The 7,714-nt window shown below is 39.1% G+C and overlaps 1 pseudogene; it reads right to left on the minus strand.

Annotated features, from left to right (window-relative positions):
- Nucleotides 1–860: 860 nt before the first annotated feature.
- Nucleotides 861–6,438, minus strand: LOC120294561 (annotated as a pseudogene).
- Between the last annotated feature and the right edge of the window lie 1,276 nt (nucleotides 6,439–7,714).

The following is a 7,714-nucleotide window of genomic DNA, read 5'->3' on the forward strand; positions in this document are numbered from 1 at the left end:
GTCTACAAAAAGGTTACTCGTGTAAGATTTCGGAGGGGGCCACACACATTAAATATACGGCCAGCCCTTTTTATGAGCTCGTAGGGTTTGTTTTCACTTGGGGGAAATTTGGCAAAAAGAAAGAGCAATTCCTCTATCGTTAAAAAAAAAGGCCAAAATCAGTCCCTTTTTCCTTTTCTTCGACCGGCGGCAGAAGAAAAGAAGAAGAACTGCAGCAACGACAAGTCCGCTGCAGCAGAAGAAGAGAGCAGAGAGAGAGAGAACAGAGAGGAGACGTGAGGGAGTACACGGTGAGAGAAAAACCAAGAAAAAAAGGAAAATACGAGGAACGCCGCCCGCAACAGCCGAGCCGCCGCCTTGTTGCGCCTTCACCCGCCGGTCACCGCTGCTGCCCCGCCTCTGCTCCGACGCCCCTGCAGTTTCGCCATCTGCGCCGCCCGAGCGACGACGCCTTTGCTGTGACGCCGCGACCCGCCCCGATTGCTACTCCGACGACCAGCGAGCACCTCGCCATTGGACCGACGCCGCCGCCCCTACCCACTGCACCAGCAACGGCGCCTTGCTTCGCTCACCCGTCCGCGAACCCGAACGCTTGCAGCGGCCGCATCCTGCTCCGCTCGCCGGCCTCCTGTTCTCGCTGTGCTCGACGCCGTGGCCTCGACGACGCAGGTCCCGATCCGAACCGTCGCCCCTTCCTCGAGCGACTCCCCGTTTTGCTGTCCCCTGCGACCCGCGCATCTCGCCCGAAGCCGCGCCCGCCGCAACAAGACGTCCTCGCTACGCCGTGGCCTAGCCCCGTCACCAGCAGCTCGCCCGATCGCCGCCTCTGTTTTCGCCGCATCCTTGCACGCCAGTCCGAATCAGCCCTCTCCGAGCGACGCCACCGCGACCACGGCGGCTCGAGTCAGCTGCGCATCTGCTGCCCCCTTGCCGGAGCTCCGACGACCGTGCTCCTCCACCCGCGGCTGCCTTTCACCACAACGACCGCAGCAGTCAACGCAGGCGTCGAGGCCTTTCAGGTTGTTCTTGACGCCGAGTATCAACTAAGGGAGTAGGAACCCAGAAGAAAAAAAATCCAATCTTTACGTGTCGCATGCTGTGATTTGTTGCGGTGTTGTTGCTGGACATCTGCATAGCCGACATCACGAGCACGACCTCGGGGGCGCACCGTCCCGACCAAGCCAAGAGACCCACCACCACGCGCAAGCCTTGCGTGAAAAGAAAGAAAAAAAGAATAAAAGAACAAAAGGAAAAAGGAAAATCACATTAGGTAGTTTTTCTATTTACTTATTTTATTTTACTTTACTTTATTTTTTCTTTTTAGTATAATTATTCCTTAACGTAAGATTGAGATTTTGACATGAAATTGCTTATGAAATTTGGGATTGATAGTTCGATTTTCGCGCCCGAAATCCGACTCGCAATCGCTTGAAAAATTGCCAATCCGATTTCATGCCCGAGATTTGATTCACGATTTATTTAAAAATTGGCCAATCTGGCCTCATATGCGAAATATGGTTCGTCAATTTGTTAATATCGATCTTATCTTATCTAATTTGCCATCATGTTAGTTAAATTAATTTTACTTTTGTAAAAAGAAAAAATCCAAAAAATATTTGAATTAGGATTATTTTTGTTTTAAAATATCTCCTATTATCTTGCATATTTAGAATAGGGATTTTATTTCGAATTTCTTAAAAAATGCATTCATTTAGGATGTTAGTTTTTTTTTTAAATTTGAATTGCAGGTTTAATTATTTGGCAATTTTAATTTCGAATTTCATAAAAGAAAAAGAAAAAGAAATTAGAATTAGGGCATTCTTTGTATGTCATTGCATATTATGATAAAATTGTACTTAGTTTAATTCTAGATAATAATTTTCTTAATTTACTATAAGTTTAGATATTAGATAGATTGCATTTTAGGATTATTTGGGTTAAGATAATATTTTAGTTTAAATTAGGATTCGGCTTAACCTAATTCCTAATGTAAATTGAATAGAATCTTAATCACATTAAATAATTTTCACATTTTCCTAATTCCGAATTTCATAAAAAAAATACAAAAATATCTTAGAATAAATTAGTTCTATTCTCTGGGATAGATTGCATTTTTAGGAAAAAATTAAAAAATGTCATGTAAATATCATATAAGATTAGATTCATGAAAGGCACGTTATTTTGAGATTGTTATTAGGTCCATTTAATCAGAAATTACATGACATTAGAATTAGGTCATTTAGTTATATTGCATTGCATATTGCATGTTTTTCATTAAATAAAGTGAAAAAAAAAAAGAAATTACGTGCTAATTAAAAATCATATGCAGGGTTGTTGATGTGAATTCTGATTTAATAAAGCAAATGCTTTCGTTGCTATGAGGTAAGTCTTACAATTTATTTATTGCTTTTCTTGGATGTTAAATTGATGGTTTGTGCACCCACATGAAAGCCTCACATGTTAGGAAAATAGCTTAAAACTAATTCAAGCCGCTTGCCAAACATTTTTCAAAATAAAAGAGAAAAGTACCGAAAGAACGTTAGAGAAATATAATTTAACCAAGTCTCCGAACTCATAAATCTCTTGTTCGTAGGAATAAAGTAAATCTTCCATTACTAATCGACCCACCAAAAATAGATTAGTGGCGAATCTTAATTAAAAATTAATTGCATGTTAAAAACTTGAACCTAAGTCTCGAATTGGTATGGGCTTAGGAGAGCCCGAACTAAGACTAGGCTTAATAATCCATTAGTCAAACTCTAAGTGGTTCACACCCGAAAATTTGATCGCGACACTCTTGTTCGTAAATTGACTTGTTTGATAATACTCAGGATCCAAGTATCCAGAGGTTCCTCACACCTTTGTGGTCAAGTGTGTTTGGTCGATGGGAATCAATTTGGAAGCTCCAAAATCTGCCACTTTGGCTTGATATTTTTCATCCAAAAGTATATTTGATGACTTGATATCACGATGATAAATCGGTTTGGCCGCATCAGAGTGCAAATATGAAAGAGCCATGGCAACTTCATTGGAAATTCTTAATCGCATTTCCCATGAGACGGGAAATTCTTCGTTTGGGTCATGAAGATGGCGGTAGAGAGTTCCATTGGGGACAAATTCATATACCAAAAGAGAGACTTCACTCTCCAAAAAAAATCCTAATAGTTTTACCATATTTCTGTGATTGATTTCAGAGAGAATGACGATTTCATTGGCAAACTGTTCAACTTGTCATGCATCAATAACTTTGGATTTCTTGACCGCAATAATTGTTTTGTCTATCAACACTCCCTTGTGAATAGCTTCTTGACCACATTGACCCAATATTCGATTCTTATTGAAATGATCTGTAGCCCCGTTCGACACTTTGTTAAGGCAAATAACTTGCCTTTCTCCACATGTTTGTCTTCAATAGAAGTTAGGCGTTGTTGCAACAAAAATCCGCCATTACGTTTAAAGAAATTTTGTTTGAGCTTTGCCTCACGCCTTCTTTTGATGTATTTGTTTAACCACCAACAAAGCAAAAGCAACATTATGGCTCTGGCACCCGTGCTTGCTAGGGGTGATCGGGTCCAGGGTGGGTAGGGTCTAGACCCGGACCCTGTACCCAACCCTATTATAACCGGTTCTCTTTTTTTGAACTATGTTCCCGACCCTGTTTGCATTGGACCTTATTCCCAACCTATCCTATTTTTCCGATCCAGGAACAGGGTTGACCCTATTTATATTGGAACCTGTTTTGCATAAAAATTGTTGTATCTTTTTATTAACCTTAGAGAAGCAAGTCTAGATAAGTTGTCTGCTGAAACAAAAAAAGGCCGGACCAAGCACATCATTCGACCAAACTCATTGGGAACATGTATAAAATTTGGACCCCCCTTGAAAAAAACAACCAAGTATATAATTCGACCATCTCGCATCCCAAGATCCCACAAGGTACATCGAGTTTCTCATATTCCAATAATATACAAGTTAACAATTTAGCCAATTAATTAGTTGTAGGACAATTTTTGGCTGATCACATATCAACCTTATCCTTGATGTGCTCGATCTTCTTCTCTTTCTTTGGCCTTGCGCTCCATATGATACAAAATCTCTGACAAAAACCTAAAATTCATATATAAAGAAAAATCAACAAGAATCTATACTCTAGAGACATGCAAAAGTTATGATTTAATAAAGTCTATTTACTTACCACAAAATTGGAGTTTCCACAAAATGAAGTTTATTTTCCAATGATAATATCCTTGGTAAGACAATCCAAATCTATAAATAAATAAATAAATAAAAAGAGAGAGAGATTAAATAAGGCATTCACTTAATAGATAGTTATGCGAATGAATTACAAGATAAAAATAAATATATATAACTTACCCGCCTCAAACTTTTATGCATTCTCGATACACTCTTCAACATTAATTGGCACGTGAATAGCTCTTAATCAATCTTGAGTACAAATTAAACCTTCCACCCCTCTAGGAGTCAAAGAACTTCGAAGGCCATCAAGTACACATCCCGATGTACTAAAAGCCGACTCTGAAGCAACGGTAGTTACGGGAATAGACAAAACATTTCGAGTTATCAAAGATAAGATTTTATACTTTGACCCAATACTCTTCCACCACATCAAAATATCAATATTAAGGATATCTTCACTTTCAGTTTTAAGATACCGATCAAGCTCAAATTTGTTTTCATCCAATACTCTTTTCTTCGCATGGAGAAAGCTTTTGTGCCAAGCATCGATTTCACAATCATTGTCATCAATATCAACATTGGAAACACTACTACTGTTACTCACACTTGAATCACCAAATTTTTTCTTTACTAGAAGAGCCAACAAAAGATCGCTCATAAGATTTATACAAATTCTCCAAAGCGACCTTCACTTTATCATGCATCTCATCAATTTTTGCTTCATCATCATAGATTTGTTCAAAACAGAACTTTACATAACTCAACTCCTTGTAAGATCTAATGCAACCGCAATCAATGCCATCATATTAATTTTATCAAAACTCCCATAATACGTGTACTTCTATTTCATTTTTAAACCCATAGCTTGAAGTTTTGGGTCTAAAGAATTCGCCACATTATTCAAATACTTGTACAACTTAGCTATCTCATCAAAATAACCATTTGAAGTAACATATGAATTACCCGACATCCTTTTGGTTGTATCATAAAACCATCTTAGAAATTTAGAAAGAATGATGGCATTTTCCCAATCTTCATCTTCAGAAGGATCATTGTCAATTTCCTTTAAGAAAAATAAATATTCATCTTCCATTCTTTTAAAGCTTTCTTGAACTTTATGGCGGTATCTAACATCATGTAAGTGGAGTTCATCTAGTGACAACATCAAGACAAACCGAACCATTGTATGCAATCCTCTCACTCTCAATGCAAGCTTTGAATGTCTTAGCTCTCGCCGGAGAACTCCTCACATACCTAACTATATTTTGGATGCGTGCAATAGAAGCACGCACCTCATTCAATCCGTCTCTTACTATCAAGTTAAGTATATGAGCAGCGCATCTCATATGTAAAGCATCGCCATTCAAAATAAAAAATCTTTCTTCTGACAATTTTTCTTTCAAATAACTAACGGCCACATTATTTGAACTTGCATTATCCACTATTATTGTGGACACCTTTCTTTCTATTCCCCAATTATAAATGCATTTCCCCACCATTTTACCAATCTCCTTACCCTTATGACTATGCGTCATCACAAAATTGATTATTCTTTTTTACAACTACCAATTTTCATCAATATAATATGCAGTAAGACACAAATAGTTCAAGTTTTGAATAGAATTCTACATATTCGTTGTGAGTGCAATCCTAGATTTAAGCTTACCAAAGTAAGCTTTCAAACAAGTCCTTTCACTTAGATATAACTTCATACAATCTCTTGCCATTGTAAATCGTGAAAGATGATGGAAAAAAGGTTGTAATTCAATAACAAAATCGCGAAAACCAATACGCTCAACCATGGAAAATGGCTGCTCATCAATAATAATCATTCGAGCAAGCATATTCCTACAACGTTCTTAATTAAATTTCCATGTCGTTAAGACACTATTAGTAGTAGTATTTTCCCCAACCTCGCCAACCACATCTCTGTCTCGTGATACAATCAACATTTGCTTTTTATGTGTACGAAGATACTTTTTGCACTTTCTCAAGTTTTTCCACATAGTAGTGGTTCAATGATTAACATTATACACATAATCCATCCCGCAATGAATGCACTTCATCTTAACTGTTTTTTTATGTTTTCTCATCTATAATTCTCGAAAAATGATCCCAACAATCTGATTGATTAGCTCGCTTTTTACCCGAAGCAGTATGAGAGTTAGGTAACCTCACCTTGTTTGTCGCGCTTAAGGTTGCAGATTCCACTTCATCAACTCCATGGAATGGCAATTCCATGAGTGGACTCATTTCATTATGTCCCTCTACTTCCATTAATATGTCTTTGTCTTGATCCATTGATTGAAAACTGAAAAAAAAAAATTATATAACATTAGGATTCTACAAAAACATATTAGTTTTTATAGTAAATCAAATCTCTCAATGTAACTTTGGAGACAAAACGTAATTCATGGTCTAACATGGTAAATCAAATCTCTCATTAGGTGTGCATTGGAAATGTAGAATGCTGATCTTTTGGCACTATGTAATTCATGGTCTAACATAAGAAATCACTCCACTTTTACTTAACTTCAGTGCTGTGAAAATACAAGTTTCCTATTATCTCTATCACGAACAAGAATTACAAGCTTCAGATAATACTCCCTGTGGAATAACCTATTCAACATAAACAAGCAAACGCAAACTGGGTTCAAGAAAAAACAAGACATGGCAATAATGGCAAATAAATCAATTTTTTCGCCTTCCTTGATATTGGATTGTGAACAGGTAACAAACCAGAATGAATCAAAAGAGCAAACAGCCGGAAAGATTCAAAACCAGACTTTCATAAAATAAAAGAGGAATTCACAAAGGTGCTCACGGACCCAAGCAACCATTCAGTTTAAATAGTCACTCGTGAAAATCAAGATCCTCACGGACCTACTTCATTTGGGCAATTCTGTGAATTAAGATGCTAGACTTCTACCAGTCCAAAGCAGAGAATAACATATGAAACCTTGGAAGATTAGCCAACCACTAAATTCAGCAGAAAAATCAACTACAAAAGGGATAAAATTCAGCAATACAGATCATATCATGGGGTAAGTAGAACTAATTAGCCGGCAGCTCACGACGAAGAGTAAAAATCGTGCTTACTGGCTCCGGTGCCGGCGCGGGGAACGGGGACTTGTCGAACAGCTCGGCCGGGAGGAGGATGTTGTTGACGGTGAAGATTGTGACAGGGGTGGAGTCGAGCACCGTGCTGGCCACCCGCGAGGAGTCGACTCCGGTGTCGAGTGCGACGGAGTCGCCGGTGGTCTTCACGGTGAAATTGTACTTCCCGGCGTCGTTCGTGGCGAGGGTGTTGATTGGGGCACTACTTGTCTTCAGGGACTCGATTGGGGTGTAGTTCGCCACCGCATGGTACAGTAGGAGCGACACGAGCTCACGTTGAGCGCGAACACCGTTAGGCCCTTGTCTAGTGCCGACTCGTATGTCTTGATGACGCCGCTTGAGACGAGGAGGCTCGTGAACGTCTTGCATTCGGCCTTCTCAAGTAGCGCCGTCACGTTTG

This window comes from Eucalyptus grandis, chromosome 6 (genome assembly GCF_016545825.1).
Source record: "Eucalyptus grandis isolate ANBG69807.140 chromosome 6, ASM1654582v1, whole genome shotgun sequence".
In the NCBI taxonomy this organism is placed as follows: Eukaryota; Viridiplantae; Streptophyta; class Magnoliopsida; order Myrtales; family Myrtaceae; genus Eucalyptus; species Eucalyptus grandis.